The following is a 17,224-nucleotide window of genomic DNA, read 5'->3' on the forward strand; positions in this document are numbered from 1 at the left end:
ACTTACATGCCTCTAATACTGCTTGTCTATCAGTCACCCAAACACCTGACTTGTAGGGATGAATAAACATCCCTTCTTCTGTGCAGGTCATGCAATTGGGTCAGCCTACCTCTTTCTCTCCACCCTAGCTACAACTCTGTGTATATGCATTTGTATGAAAGACTGCACACTTAGGACATGGGGCAGATGTTTCTGTGCAGTTGTTTCAGCATAAAGGGATGTCTGCATAATATACTTTTACACAACACATTTTTAATGAAGGTAAGAGATATTTTTAAACAAGCCCAATTTGCAGTAGGGATGATCACCAGCTGGCAGCTATGAAGCTAGACTTACTCACTATTGGAGAAATCCAACCACTTGAGTTGAAACCACAGCAGTCATATGTAAACCCATTGTTACTACCTGTTGAGCAGTGATTATCCCTATACAACCTCCATTGTGTATCTGCAGTTAAACTTAACATGTTAACAACCCCACTTCTCTAAGACTGTCTCTGAAACTAGCTGTAATACCTTACAGGTACAACCTGGATATAAATAAAGATCTGGCAAAGTTCCAAGACTTTCCATTTCTCTTTCTATCCACGGCAGTAGGTAGTACTCTTCCAGTGATTCACATTCTAACTCTCGTAGTAACCACAGCAGTAGGTAGTAGTCTTCCATTGATCCACATTCTGCCTCTCATAGTAACCACAGCAGTATGTACTACTCTTCCACTGATCTGCATTGTACCTCACTTAGTAACAACAGTATATGTAGTACTCTTCCACTGATCCAAATTCTACCTCTCTTAGTAACAACAGTAATATGTAGCACTCTTCCACTGATGAATGTTGTACCTCACCTAGTAACAACAGCAGTATGTAGCACTCTTCCACTGATGTATGTTGTACCTCACTTAGTAACAACAGCAGTATGTAGAACTCTTCCACTGATCCAAATTCTACCTCTCTTAGTAACCACAACAGTAGGTAGTACTCTTCCACTGATCCACATTCTACCTCTCTTAGGAACCACAGCAGTATTTAGCATTATTTCACTGATCCAGATGCTACCTCTCAGTGACCACAGCAGTATGTAGTACTCTTCCACTGATCCACATTCTGCCTCTCATAGTAACAACAGCAGTATGTACTACTCTTCCACTGATCTGCATTGTACCTCACTTAGTAACAACAGTATATGTAGTACTCTTCCACTGATCCAAATTCTACCTCTCTTAGTAACAACAGTAATATGTAGCACTCTTCCACTGATGAATGTTGTACCTCACCTAGTAACAACAGCAGTATGTAGCACTCTTCCACTGATGTATGTTGTACCTCACTTAGTAACAACAGCAGTATATTTTACTCTTCCACTGATCCAAATTCTACCTCTCTTAGTAACGACAACAGTAGGCAGTACTCTTCCACTGATCCACATTCTACCTCTCTTAGGAACCACAGCAGTATTTATTATTTCACTGATCCAGATGCTACCTCTCAGTGACCAGAGCAGTATGTAGTACTCTTCCACTGATCCACATTCTACCTCCCTTAGCAACCACAGTAATAAGTAGTACTCTTCCACTGATCTACATTCTACCTCACCTAGTTACAAAAACAGTATGTAGTACTCTTCCACTGACCCACATTCTACCTCTTTTACCAACAACAGTAATATGTAGCACTCTTCCACTGATCTACATTGTACCTCACCTAGTAAGAACAGCAGTATGTAGTACTTTTCCACTGATCCAAATTCTACCTCCCTTAGTAACCACAGCAGTATGTAGTACTCTTCTATGGAGACAAATTTTACCTCTCATAATAACCATAGCAGTATGTAGTACTCTTCCACTGACCCACATTCTACCTCTCTTAGCAACAACAGTAATATGTAGTATTCTTCCATTGATCTACATTGTACCTCACTAAGTAACTACAGCACTATGTAGTGCTCATTCACTGATCCACAGTCTATCTCTCTTAGTAACCACAGCAGTCTGTAGTACTCTTCCACTGATCCACATTCTACCTTATTAGCAACCATAGTAATAAGTAGTACTCTTTCACTCATCTGCATTCTACCTCACTTAGTAACCACAGCAGTATGTAGTGCTCTTTCACTGATCCACATTCTAACTCTTAGTAACCACAGCAGTCTATAGTACTCTTCCACTGATCCACATTCTACCTCTCTTAGTAACTACAGCAGTATGTAATACTCTTCCAATGATCCACAGTCTACCTCTCTTAGTAACCACAGCAGTATCTAGTACTTTTCCACTGATCTATATTCTACTTCTCTTAGTAACCACAGCAGTATGTAGTACTCTTCCACTGACCCACATTCTACCTCTCTTAGTGACCACTGCAGTATGCATTACTCATCAACTGTCTCACATTCTACCCTTTTTAGTAACCAAAGCAGTATTCCTTCTCAAACTGGAGGCTAAGCTCTCTCAACTCAGTACTGGCATAACCAGTCAGGAGGAGAAGGAAACCACACTCACTACAATTCCAGTCTCACATAGACCTACCACAACAGCAAACCAAACACATAATCACACAAAAACATACTCGGAGGCTCTAAATAAAGATCTGCCTAAGCAGCAGAGACCTCCAAAGCAGACACCCAAGCAACTGCTACCCCAAAACAAAACACGTGCAACACATATCTCACAAAGCCAGTGTGCCGAACAGTCACAGCCCTTAAGACTAAACAACACACCTGATACACTTGTAATAGGTGACTCTATCATCAGGCACACTGATGTCCCGCTCACCAGGCTGAACAAGGAGAGGGTCACGGTGAGCAGCCTGTCGGGCGCTAGGATCCACCACATAACACAAGCACTTAGGTCACTCCAAGGCAAGTACAAATCTGACTCAGTCATTGTCCATGCTGGTGTGAATGACCTGAGATGTACCTCCCTGGACTACATGAAAAGAGACATAAAGGAGCTCTCTGAGCATGTAGCCCAGGCCGGTATGACCCTGACCTTGAGTAGCATCTTACCCTCACCAAGAATGATGCCACAATATGAAGACAAGATGATCAATTTCAACAACTGGCTTAAGTACTGGAGTCATTCAAAGGGGATCCAATGCCTGTCAGCTTGGGATGATATGCTCGACAAGCCACGATGCTTCGCTAGGGATGGCTTGCACCTGTCACCCCTGGGCTTTCGGATACTGGCAAAGGCTCTTGCTACCCCCATAGTGCCTTTTTTAGGCAAGGCTCAAAAGACAAACCCACCTCCATAGGTATCACAAGGGATAAGAAACTAAGAGTAATGCTACTCAACGCCAGAAGTCTAAACCTCAAGATGCATGCACTCGAAACTCTCCTTAGCATGGAGAACATCGATATCTGTGCAGTAACAGAAACCTGGTTCAGGGCTCCCGAGAGCACCCCAGCACTACCAGGTTATACCTCATACCATGCATTTTGGCCCCAAAACTTGGACCGAACCACAAAAGGAGGGGGAGTATTGATATTCATCAAAGATACCCACACCTCCAGGTTGGTGGCAAATCATGAAGCATCAGAGACTATCTATGTGCAACTAACAGTGGGTAAAACTGCCTTCCAGTTTATAGCCTGCTACAGACCACCCTCCCAAACCCAGGAACCCCACTCGGCCTTCCTGAGAACACTGGAAAATATGAAGGTCTCTCCAAACACCATTATATTGGGCGACTTCAACTACCCAAACATAGACTGGGAGCATTACTCTAGCTCCAATACCCTAGCCCAAAGGTTCCTAGAATTTATAAACTCAAATGCTATGGAACAACTTGTTACCGCTCCCACAAGAGGGGAAAACATACTGGACCTGATCATCACCAACATGGGGACTCTATGCTCCAGACCAGAAATGTATCCCTCACTGGTAAGATCAGACCATAAACTAATCTCACTGGATATTCACATCCCGACCCCATCCCCTGCCCAGAAAACCACAGTGAAAACTTCTCTAAAGCAAATTTCACACTCCTCAAAACTGAGGTGGAATCCTTCAAAGCCCCCGGGCCTGTGGAAAATACGGCCCAGACCACAGAATCCTTTATAAATGCATTCTATGAACACCTTCAGGAATGCATGGATCATGCGATCCCAAATAAAACCAAGACCCAATCCTCCAAAGGCAGACGTCCTATCTGGTGGACCCCAGCCATAAACAAACTATACAATAGAAGGAGGAAGCTACTAAATGATAGAGCAAAATCCCAAAAAGGGAAGGCATCACTGATCAGTATTAGCAAAAAACTACGGGTACTCACAAAATTGTCTAAGGCCAGCTTCGAGAGAAAAATTGCACAGGACACTAAGGATAATCACAAGGCTTTCTTTAGTTATGTTAGAAACCTGGGTGGTAATTCCCAGATATGCTCAGAATTAGTCCAAAATGACAAAAAATACACTGAACTCACAGACATTGCCAACATCCTAGCTGACAGGTTCAGCTCAAACTTCTCCCCCCCTCCCCACCAAAAGGGCAAATATCTATCCCAGCAGAGTGCTGCCCCCCTGACATCTCAGATGCTCAGGTAAGAGCCACCCTCTCCAAAGCAAAAAACACAGCATCAATGGAACCAGACGGTGTCGTGGGCTGTGTCCTACATGAACTCCAAGAACAGCTAAACCCAAACATAAAACTACTGTTCAATCTCAGCCTTACTACAGGATATGTGCCCAAAGAGTGGCGTACAGCAACAGTGGTCCCTCTCCATAAAGGTGGTGCTTCAACGGATCCTGGAAACTATCGCCCCATAAGCCTGACTAGCTTGGTCTGCAAAACTATGGAAAGGATCATCATGGACCTTATAAATAAAGATATTGGGGACCTACAGACACTGGATCCTACCCAGTTCGGCTTTGTTAAGGGTAGATCCTGCCTCTTAAACCTGGTTGATTTCTTTGAAACAGTCACCAAGGCCATTGACGAGGGGAAGGTGGTCCACACAACCTACCTGGACCTTGCAAAAGCCTTCGATACAATACCCCACTCGGGCATTATAGATAAGCTCACCAGCTTAAATATAAACCCCTATGTCACTAGATGGATTGCAAACTGGCTCAAGGACAGAACCCACATGGTTAGAATTGCTGGAGCCATGTCAAACTCCAAACCAGTTACAAGTGGTGTCCCACAAGGCTCAGTCCTGGGACCTCTCTTGTTCGGTATATATTTCTCAGAGGTACAGACCAACACGGAAGGACTGTGGCTGACCAAGTTCGCAGATGACTGCAAGGGCCTCATAGAAACAGACAACTGGTGCCAGAGCCATGGCCTCAAGCTAAATGCCAAAAAGTGTATAGTCATCCCCTTTGGCAAAAACAAAGTGCCCACAAATTACCACATAGGTGGTAATCCACTAAGTACAGAAGAAGTAATTAGGGACCTGGGGACCCAAGTTGATAGCAATCTCTCATTTGACAACCACGTGGCCAAAGTGGTTAGAAAAACATTTTATATAGCCCACCTAATCATGAAGGGATTCACATCTAGATCAGGGGAGGTCATCGTCCCTCTTTACTCATCCCTCATCAGGCCCATAATTGAGTACAATGCTCCTTTTGGGATGTACCTTACCAGACACCTGCAGCAACTGGAAAGACCCCAAAAGTACTTCACCAAGAGGATCAAAGGGCTCAAACAGATGCCATATGCTGCCCGGTTAAAGAAACTCCAGCTCTACTCAGTGGCATACCGCCTGTTCAGAGGTAATCTGTGCCTGACATATAAAGCCATGTCCAACCCGGAATTAATGGACATGCTGCACCTCAGAAAATCCAAATCCCATCAAGCTACGTGCTCGAGAGACTTGAACCTCAGCACTGAAATAAATAGGACATGCTGGAGGGACAGATTCATAACCCAGAGGCTCCCTTCACTCTGGAATAAAATCCCAGTCCAGGTTAGGCAGAGTCCCTCATTGACTCTCTTCAAGAGGAATCCTGATGAGTGGATGGGAGATCATAGGTTTACCCCGGGTATCACTTCTGTGTCACTGTTAGACAGAGGCACAGTATACTAACCTCGAAAAAGGGCACAGCAAAATAAATTAAAAATGGGTGGCGAAAGCCAAACACATTCTCGCTAGGCTTATAAATGCCCTAGGGCAGATAGCCTAGTATGAACCTATGAACCTATGAACTTATATTCTACATCCCTAAGTAACCACTGGCATATCCAGTACTTCTTCACCGACTCACATTGTTCTTCTCATAGTAACAACAGAAGTATATATCTCTTGTCCACTGACCCACATTCTACCTTATTTAGTAATGATACCAGTATGTAGTAGCCATTCACTAAACCATATTCTATTTCTATTAGTATTGATAGTAACCACAACAAAATACAGTCCTCTTTTTTCACTGACCTACATTTTAATTATTTCGCTAAACTGTAGCATGCCCGCGGTGGTGGTGCTGCAGTAGTGTTGTCGCCTCACAGTAAGACGCTGTCTGGTTCGATTCTCAGCTAGAGCGTCTTCTGCATGGAGATATGTGCGAATGGGCGTACCTTCGTTGAAGGTTGTGCATCAGGGCTGGTAACTCAGCACGTAAAAATCAACTACCAATCATTAGCGGACCGGAGTTCCGCTGTGGCGACCCCTAACCGGGAAAAGCCGAAAGACACAAACAAACTAAGCTGTAGCATAAAGTATCATCACTGGATTTCATCTTCCATATGACCTCTGGAGTTAATCCTTAGGACAATGTTCTTGAATAATAATAATAATAATAATAATAATAATAATAATAATAATAATACTCATTTGTTAACCAAGTAGGTCCACTGGAAATAATGATCTCTTTCTGGGTGTGCCCCAGGAGCAAGGTCTCGTTAATTGACTTGCTCAAGTGCATACTGCAGGAAAATGAGGACCGAGGGACTCAGCCTCTACCACAGAAACTACAGCTCACAACCATAACCCTCTTGTACCAACTGCAAGTCACACCTGTCTTTTCAAAAAATTAAACAAAAGCAGAGACAAATCCAGAAACCTTGTGCTTGTTTACCTATCTAGTTAGATATGGTGACTGTGAATGCCTAATTTCTTGACATTCTTGTTCTTCTGGGGAGAAAAGCTCCAAAAATATTATGTTAAGTCAACACACAATAAAAACACCTTTGAGATATTATGAGATAGAATATGATAATGATTTTGAGCAGAATGAAATGAGACAATAATATATATTGTGTATCCACAGTAAACATTACTTTGATATAGTATTCGCTGTAATTGTAGCTGGTTGAATAATGAACAAAGTATAGATAAAGTAAATGTATGCAAAATGTTAAGTCAGCACTGCAAAAGCTTGAGTTTTGTTTTAACAAAATACAGCAAATCAGCATTTTTGCAGGATCCCCCTACATTCATATCTCTAAATACACAAATTCTGTAGCCATACTGTATTGAGAAGAGCAGAAACTTCCTTAACCCCACAGTTCCATGATCTCACTAAATTCAGCAGGCAATCTTCGATGAAATATTCCCGATTCTTCTAATGGCTATGTGATATTCACCATGTACCCCTTATTTGAGAAAATAGAGTTGAAATATTTGCATGCATCAGTTGACAGCAACTGAGGAAAAAAGGAGGAAAAAAATCCCCTAACCTATGACTGTGGACAAAAAATATAAAAGAACTAGTCTATGTTTTTGCATGGAGACAAGCCCCCCTGCACCCCCACCCTCCGCTAATTATATATACCAACTCTGAGATTGCACTACAGTGAGGAAAAGGATAAACTGTGCATTGAAGCATTTCTATGTAGATCGCAGTACAGTGGGGATCAGGCAATTTACCCTTTTCCCACTGTAGTGTGATCTTGGAGTTGGTATATATAATTTTCAGGGGGTATGGAGGTGCATGGGGGATTGCCCCTCTGCAAAAATGTAGATTTTTTTTTTTAATTTTGAGTTTTTGGAAACTCGATCACACGTTCTCAATCATATGAATTTCGAGCTTCTGAAAACTTGATTTGATATAAATCTCTCTCTCTCTCTCTCTCTATATATATATATATATATATATATTTATATATAGTTTTTAAAGGTGTTTAGAGCATAGTCTTTGGTTATTATAATGTGCTATGTCACACCACTTTGTCAGGTCTGTTGTATCTGTACATTGTTTTTTCAAAAACATCTTGAAGTCCTACTTTTTGTGATGATTCCTAAAGCATTAATTGCTTATTCCATAGCTTTCCAGTACGTATAGGATGGAGAACTCTCCATGTTTGTGCTTTATTTTAGGGATTGGTACTAACTGTTTAGTAGAAGTTCTAGAATTCCATTGATACTGTGTCAAATCAGAGTATTTGATAGGGCAAGTTATTGACTGAAGCAGATGCAGATTTCAGTTTGCAAAGGAATTTATACACTAAATCTCATTTGGTTGATTTCAGGGTGATTGCAGGACATTCACCCTATGAAGAAGTATATCAGTTAGTTCTTTGAGAAACTACAATGGTGTCTTTTGAACTATATCATGAAAAAATCCCCAAATTGTACTTTAACACAGTCATTTTAAAGACAGATTCAAACATTTGAATCAAATACCCAAGACATAAGCTCTATATATGATGTACATATCTACAGCTCATTGTTCATGTACTCTTTACTCACCCTTTTGGTAATGGTATCTTTTTACCTATTTTCTAATGAGAATTCTTATCTCTTTTCATATGTTTATTGTTTCAGATTGAATTTGTATTATATCTGTACTGATTTTCTGTTTCTTTTTGTCACACTGTATGCTGTAATACCAATTTTGTATTCTATATTTTATTCTATTTTCTGTTTTAAGATCTTGAGATGAACCTGTGATTGGTCAAAAGAGACCGGTGTTCTACCACAGTTAACAAACTTAAGTAAATAAATAAATTATATGAATACACTATGATTGTGTATTAATGATTTCTTTCGTTTTGAGAAACTCGGTTAAAAGAGTGGCTCCTAAAAAAGAAGTCCCATCACTGGCCCTCATGCAGTTAACTTTGTGACTTCTGAAATGTGATCTCACAGCATTTCTTTCTCTCTGCCAAGTTAGACTATAACTCAGGTGCGCTGCAGTAGAATACTAGCTGATTTTTTTTTTTTGCACGTGTTCCTCACAGGAGGTCTTGGCATTAAGAAATCAGCAGGTCACAGGCCTGTCTGTAGCGTACATTATCACCTGCATTTACCAGTGTGCATTGCTCACTAGTACTCTACAACTTCCTGGATATGATGTGGAGTGTGTGGCCCTGTCTGAAGCATAGCTGTCTCAAAAAGCACCCTGTGATGGTATCACAAACCAGTGCCCTACCCCTTGGCACTTCAAGTGAAGAGCAAAAAAAACTTACTGTAATAAGTGATCAGTTTATTACAGTTAGATCCATGCCCCCCAACTCTTCCATGAAGAGCAGAAAAAAAATGCCCATTCCTTCTATTGGCAAACTAACCAGGTGGTCAGATGCATGAACCCCCCTCCCCTCATCCCAGCCATTCAGGTGCCATTTCTGTGCCTTGACCCTCTTTTCCCACATTTTATTAAAAACAAAAAAAAAAAATTCTTCTTTTAAACTGTAGTAGTTTGCTAAAATTTATATCCTGCCTGCACAGAGTGCTACAGAGCTCAGGTTTTAATTAAAAAAAAAAAAAAAACAAAAAAACAGTAACAACCTGCTTGCGACATTGTAGAAAGTGGTTTGCTACAGTTTAGACCACAAATGGAGTGCTACAGTGCTCAAGATTGACAGCAAAGCAAAACATGCTTTTATTAAAGAAAGATACACATCAGCTAATTGACTCCAGCCAACATTTTGTGCCCAGAGAAAATGCCCCTCTCATTCTACATTAATGGGCCCTATTATCAAGTTTATTTCATACTATAATCTGCTTACTGAAATATCCTGTGCATGCAATAAACGTTATTCAGTCTCTTGACACATTCAAGAGCTGTGTGTAGTTTTATAGTACTGTCAAAATGCACTTTTAGCTACTGAATGACAAGCACAACTATTATAGTAAAGACATGCAATCAGGCCTTTTTTCTATATATACTGTAGAGTTAATGATTTTAATGTAATTTACAAGAGAAAATTGAATTATGGATCTTAGAAACCTATTTATGTAGGAGCTTTTAAACTTCTTCCCTGCATGTAAGTTCAGTCAGATTTTTAGTGGCTAATCAAAAGCTTTTATTACTCATGTCTCTGGTATATCATGTACCTATAAACATTCTCTGTAAATCTTGTATGTCATACTATAAAACATATGATCAGATTTACCACTCCAGACATTCAAAGTTCATACAGTGTATTGTTTTTGAAATTGAACATCTTAGGATTATGCGACCTTATTCTTTTCTGTAGTATTTCTTTGTAGATTTCTGAAAATAAAACCCATAACTCTACAGTTTTTATATCATATTTCAGTTATCAAGTCATCCTGTATTTCTGGAGACTGTCCCTGACTCTGACCATCATTGCAGCCTTAGTGTCAGCAGCATAGAACCCCAAGGCTTGACCCTTATGGTATAGCAGTGCTTACTGACATTTCTCATGATATTTCCACATTAAGCTCTGCCATATCCTTTTGGTCCATCATCTATTTTCCAATCTACATCACCATTTGAGGTCACCCTCCATAGTTTCTTACCATCCTTAGTAAAGTACCATGTAAATGGCCTTGCAGAAGTCCAGATATATCACAATCACTGTACGCCCTCAGCCACTTCACTGGTGACCCATTCAGATGATTGGGTCATGCTGGTTTGTGTGAATTCATGGTGCTGGTCATTAGGAAGTAAATGTGGAGTCTATGAAACTTCACCAGACTGCACCACAGTATATTCCATAACATTCAATTGGAATGAAGTGAGACTATTAAGACTGGAAATATCATTTTCTTTTCCAGATCTAAATTTGTACAGCAGACTGCTATCTGTAATTTACGATGCTGAAACCCCACTCCTGTTTATGAGGCGACACTGATTCTGCAGTACTACTGTCCCTGGTTCTAGTACCATATTAGAGATATGATCTGTTACAGGTGGTTTATCAACATGGTGTTCCTTCTGTAGTACTGTTATAGGTATTGTTGCACATGTCCATTTGTCCCTGTCTCTTCTTGCTGTAGCTCACCATGATACCAATTAGCTGTTCTGACTAGCATTTTAAGCCTCCCAGTAATGTGTCTAACCTCCCTCCTCTTGGGAGAGTGGAAGAGGTGTAAATTCACTAAGTTTAATTCTCCAGAGTGGAACTCATGATCTCTATTCCCCATAGGAAATCACTGCCAATGTGTTTTTTTTTATATTGCCACTAAAAAAAGAGAATAATAATAATAATGCAGTTAATAGGTTCCATATGGATCGTACTCAAAGCAAATAAATACAGCTGCAGAAAATGGAAGAAGGAGGGGGAACACAGCATCAGAAGCATAAAGAAGCTAGGAAGCTGCACCCAAGGTGACCAAAAGATCCAGACATAACACAGAATAAGATCCTCTTGAAAGAATAAAGGAGAGGAAATGGACGTTCTTTAGGTACATGGAGGAAAGAGGTCAGGAATAATTCAGCTAAAGGAAAGTGAGGAAGATGTATATTCGATATGATAGTGGTCATTTGTGATCAGTGCTGTATTCCAGTTAAGAAACTAAAATAAACAAACAAGTAAATTAGTAAACAAATGAATAAATAAGGAAGAAAAGGAACAGACAAGTCTGAATAAATGTTGTTCATTTGTTTGCATGGTAAATAAGGAAGGAAGTGGTGGAGATGCTTAGACAGGGGGGAGTTGCTTGCTCATGGGTAGTTGGAAAAGAAGTGCATGACAATAAAGGAGGGCAAATCTCAGGGGCAGCAAAGGTTAATATCATGAATCTTCATAAAATTGGATGGAGCACTAACAGATTCCTTCATAAAACTGATCCAAGTTCCTGACTCAGAGGATGATGCACAAGAACTGGAAGTGCACTGAAGGTGCTTTGATGCACAAAGAAGTCACCACAGGAATGGCAGGTCAGTATTCTTTACCTTCGTTTTCTCAGCCATCTCTAAAGCCTCCATAGGCAGCCTATTTTGCCTTCCTAACCTTCTGATTGGAATAATGTTTTGCCATCTCTTGGACAATGTCATTTTTCTGTCCATAGTTCTTCAGGCACTCTAGCCATCAGGTCTAACCCTCTTAAATCTGTTCTTCTCCTCCACTGCTGATTCATATGTAATACTTCTGAGCTCATGTGTAATTGGCCAAGAGGATTTCTTTTCTTCTTTAATTTAGTTGTAAAGTTTGTAAGACGTTGGTCATATGAGCTACAGATAGCTCCCGATCTTGTTTCTGCAGACTGTATAGAGCTTTTCCATCTCTGATGGCAAAGTATAAAGTCAGCCTGACATTCTTATTGACCATTAGGTGATACTGATGTGTAAACCAGTCTCTTAGGTTGTTGAAAGAGAATGCTTTCTGTGATTAATGGATTATATTGGCAAAATTCTACTGGTATGCTCCCCAGTTCATTTCATACTTTGAGGCCAAACTTACCCATTGTTCTTGTTGGTCTTTTCCTACCAAATTTAACATTTCAGTCACTTATGAGGAATGTAATATCTTTTTTTGATGTTATACACAGAAGGTGGAGATTCTCATAAAACTGGTTGACTTCCTCCTCTTCTGGGTTTGCAGCTGGAGCATAAATTTGCATCATTCTAATATTGAATGTCTTGCCTTGGAGTCTGAGAAGATTCTATAATTTTTGGCTTGTAAGTAAGCACTGATTTTGACCTCCTTTTATTAAATGTGAAGGCTACCACAGTTCTTCTGCATTGTCCACAGTAGAGCATATGATGATTATCTATTGAAAAATGACCCATTTCAGTCCATTTTATTTCACTAATTCCTAAGATATTTATGTTTATCTTGTTATATTTAACCACATCAAGTTCACCTTGGTTCACAGTTCTTTCACTCCCAGTTCCAGTATTATGCAGTTCTTTGCACCATCAGACTTTAATTTAATCTCGGAGCACTTCAGCAGATGGACATCCTTTCAAATTTAATCCATCTGCATCTTATTCTTTGGAAATACCTGTATTCGTCCTCTGATCTTTCCCAGTAGTATACTAGACACTGTTAGATCTGTGGGCCTCATCTTCTAGTGTCATTTCAACATGTTTTTGTCTACAGAGATTGCTTGGTAAACACAGTAAACAGACTGCCTTTGCCTTCTGCACTAGACTGTGTCCGGTCTTATTTCTCTGCCATGATGTGCCCTATCTTGAGTGACTATACACAGCATAGCTCATAGCTGCCATGAGATACAAAGCCTGTTCAACACAGGACGGTAATGGTCCAGAAGAGATACAGAAAACATGTTATACTGAAAGCAGTTTTAGAGATCAGCAAGAAGAGATAAATAGGCATATTTAAATAAGAATGGGACAGACAGATAACATTGTCAATATGAAGAGAAACATTCTGAATAAATGGACATGATGAAAGAAAACAATGGGAGACACTTAGCTGAAGAAGGCCATACCTGCAGGAGTTGGGAGGGATATGTAGAACTATGTAATAAGTACTCAACATCTCTGAATGCATACAGTGGTATATTTTGTTATTCTCAGCCAAACCTCTAACAGAATAAAGTTAATGGGCACCAGAAAGCTTTGCTAATAACAATTTCTCAGGAAGTGATGGAATTCCAGCTGAATTGTTTAAAATTCTTGACAGTGATGCTGTTAGTGTTTCTTGGATTTATTAGCAAATTTGGAAATGACACAGTGGGACAACTGTATTGGAAAAGGGCATTTTACTTTACAATTCCTAAAAAGAGTAATGCTAAAGAATGCTGACATTGTGGAATAATTGCACTTGTCTGACAAACTAGCAAGGTGATCCTACAAACTAGACTGCACCAATACATAGACATAGAAATGACAGATGTGCCAGCTGGTTTTAGAAATAGAAGCGGCACCAGCAATCAAGTTATCAACATGCACTGCAGAATGTAGAAAGCAAAGGAGTTCCAGAAAAACATATATACATCTGCTTTATTGACTGCACTAAAGGCTTTGATTGTGTGGCCATAGCAAACCTGGGAAAGTTGTTAGAGAAATGGGGATACCGGCTCATCTTATTTGTCTCCTGAGAGATCTGTATATAGATCGAATGGCAGCAGTTAGAAACAAATATAGATAAACTGGGGAAACAGTATGACAAGGCTGTATATTATTATAGCAATAACCCATGTCTGGGTGTGGGTAATGCTGGATTTACCCACGGTTGGTGTGGTTTGGTCACGAGAGCGAAGCCCGAGTGGCCAAACAAAGCCAACTGTGGGTAAATCCAGCATTACCCACACCCAGAAGTGGGTTATTGCTATTATACAATGACATTATTTAAGAAAAAAAATAATTACTTTTCTTAAATAATGGCATTGTATAATGCCTCCTTGCTGCCCTTCCGCAGCTGTCTGGTATTCTGCGGCAGTTCTGATGTACTGTGCATGCGTATGCCTACACAGTACATCAGAGCTGTGGGCAAAAGCAACGGAGAAAGCAAGATCTCCGTTGCTTTTTACAAACTGTTTTGCTATGTTAAATGGGTTTAACATAGCGAGACAGCTTTAAAAAAAGCAACAGAGATATTCGTTGCTTTTTTAAAGCTGTCTCGCTATGTTAAACCCATTTAACATAGCGAGACAGTTTTGAAAAAAGCAACGGAGAAAGCAAGATCTCCGTTGCTTTTTACAAACTGTCTCGCTATGTTAAAGGAGTTTAACATAGCGAGACAGTGTGAAGCAACAGAGATCTTGCGTTCTCCGTTGTTGTAAATAATAGTAATGGAAAAAGTCTGGGTGACCGGACCTTTTTCCATTACTATAACTCTGCTTTACAACGTGCATGCTGACCAATCAGCATGCACGTTTTTGAATATTAATGGGGGGGGGGGGGTCATTGTATAATAGTATTTCATTTATACACCAAATATATCATTTGAAATGTGGGATTTGATAAACCGGATACCGGAATCAAAACTGATGGTAGATATTTAACAACCTCTTATATGCAGGCAATTTCCCTTTGATGGCTGAAGGTAAAGAAGAGCTGAAGAGCCTGTTTACGAAGTTGAAAGTAGAAGATGCTACTTCATACCTATACATTTAAGATTATGTCACTTACCCTATGAAGTCTTTGCAAGAAAAAGTAGTAGAGACAGTATCAGATTTTATTTTCATGGGCTCAAAGGTCTCTGCAGATGGTGGTTATAGCCATGAAATTAAAAAAAAAATGCTTCTTGGGGGAAAAACAACTATGCTGAATCTGGATAAGATATGAAAAATCAAATACATCATATTATCGGCAAAGGTCCGTACAGTAAAAGCTGTTGTTCCCAGTGGTAACATACAGATGTGAAGGTTTGATCATAAATATAGTTGCCCACCAAAACTCAATACTTCTGAAATGTGCTGATGGAGAAAATTTTTGAGAATTCAGTCTACTGCAAGATCAAATCACTCATTCATAAAGAAATAAGATGGTTTACTAGAATGCCTGATAGTAAAACTAAAACTCAAATACTTTGGCTACATAATGCAAACACAAGATTCTCTAGAGAGGGCACTGGTGCTAGAAAGATAGAAGGCAAAAGAGCAAGTGAGCAGCATCGGCTAAGATGTATAGACAGCATTACTGAAGTAACAAATACAAATATGTAAAATCTCCAAAAGCAGTTGTTGACAGAATTGTCTAGTGTGCTACAATCAGTGGGGCCATGAAGTGTCGTCCTCAGCTAAGTCACTGATCAACCACAACAGTTAACCTAAATAGTAGTGAAAATCAGAGAAAATGTGTTGAGGGACAGGCTGGTCAGTCTTCTTGAAAACAACTATTTTCAGGACATCACCCATCATGGGTTTGCAGCCAGAAGGTACTACCAGACAAACTTCATAGAGTTTTATGACTAGGTACCTGGTGAGACAGATAAGGGGAATCTGGCTGATGTCATTTACCTGGAATTTTATATCATAAACCTTTTGCTTCTGTTCCACAAAAGAAACTGACAGGTAGAGGTGATATTGGAGTGGGTGGACAGAACACACACTATTGGTGAGTAGGTACTGTTATTGGATAGGGCAATGAATAACTGTGTGTCATTATTAGTTCTTGGACATGTGCTCATCAGCTCATCAGCATTTTCTTCTTCTTTTTTTTTTTTTTTACATATCTTTGGGTGTAGTGAAAACAATTGACCTCTTGACGGATGATGCAAAAATATGAGCAGTAATGGGTGATGGGGGTAGCCAGCTTAACTTAAGAAGCTAGGACATTTGGCTAAAAGTGGCACCCGAGATCAGGTGCTGAATAAATACAAGTCCCTCCACCAGAACAGGAATAACCTGGGGATGGTCTGTAGTTATGGACAATTCCAGATTAAAATGAATGGTAAGAGACTCAGGAGCAATAATTAAAGAAGTGGGAGATTCTTTCAAGGGTCACCTGACAAATCTGTGACTGTGACTGAATGGTGAAAATATATGTTCACTGACTTGAGGTGCCTACAGAAGAGAGAGTCACATTTCCCCTTTGAGGTTCACTGACTGCACAGTTGATTGTAAAATACTTGGCATGCAGGGGCAGAACGTTTTGCAGGGATGCTGAGGGGCTTTGCCACAAAATAAAATTCCATGTTTTTAGGTTTAGTGCAAATATTGTTTTGAATATTTGTCATTAGAAATGGGACTTACACATTGCATTGTCTTACTAATGATTTAGAGCCATTATTCTGTATCGGCAGAAGCAGTGGTGGACTTAGTGGTTGAGGCAAACAAAATACTGGACTGCATTCTGCAGGGATGGGCATAAAGTTCAAAGATAAGAAGATCATTTTTGCCTCTATGCAGAACACTGGTAAGGTTATAGCAGCAATGCATCTTAATGTATTCTGCCTTCCTCTGCTCAACTGTCATTATTCTTGCTGATGCAGTGAAATGGCTCCTGTGTTCAAGTTCAGATTACCATTTAGTGTTATATCTAAAATTTGCTGAATTTCCTTGCATATGTTGCATATCCTACATTTAGTTGGATGGTTTGACATTCTAAGAATGTGCTCTGTAAAATTAGACCAGACACCAGTGGACCTTTGGTAATGATTTTGCTTGCTTGCTTTGTAAAATTTGGTAGTGACCTACTTGCTATATGCTAAGCCAGAGTCATAGCTAGCATTTATG

At 39.9% G+C, this 17,224-nt stretch overlaps 1 protein-coding gene across 2 annotated transcripts in view; it reads right to left on the reverse strand.

Moving 5' to 3' along the window:
* LOC122800087 (vascular endothelial growth factor C-like) overlaps positions 1 to 17,224 on the reverse strand; it is a 198,778-nt gene that overhangs the window by 1,622 nt on the left and 179,932 nt on the right. The window lies entirely within an intron of this gene.

The sequence above is a fragment of the Protopterus annectens genome, chromosome 4.part0 (assembly GCF_019279795.1).
Source record: "Protopterus annectens isolate FY-2018-M chromosome 4.part0, PAN1.0, whole genome shotgun sequence".
NCBI lineage: Eukaryota > Metazoa > Chordata > Ceratodontiformes > Protopteridae > Protopterus > Protopterus annectens.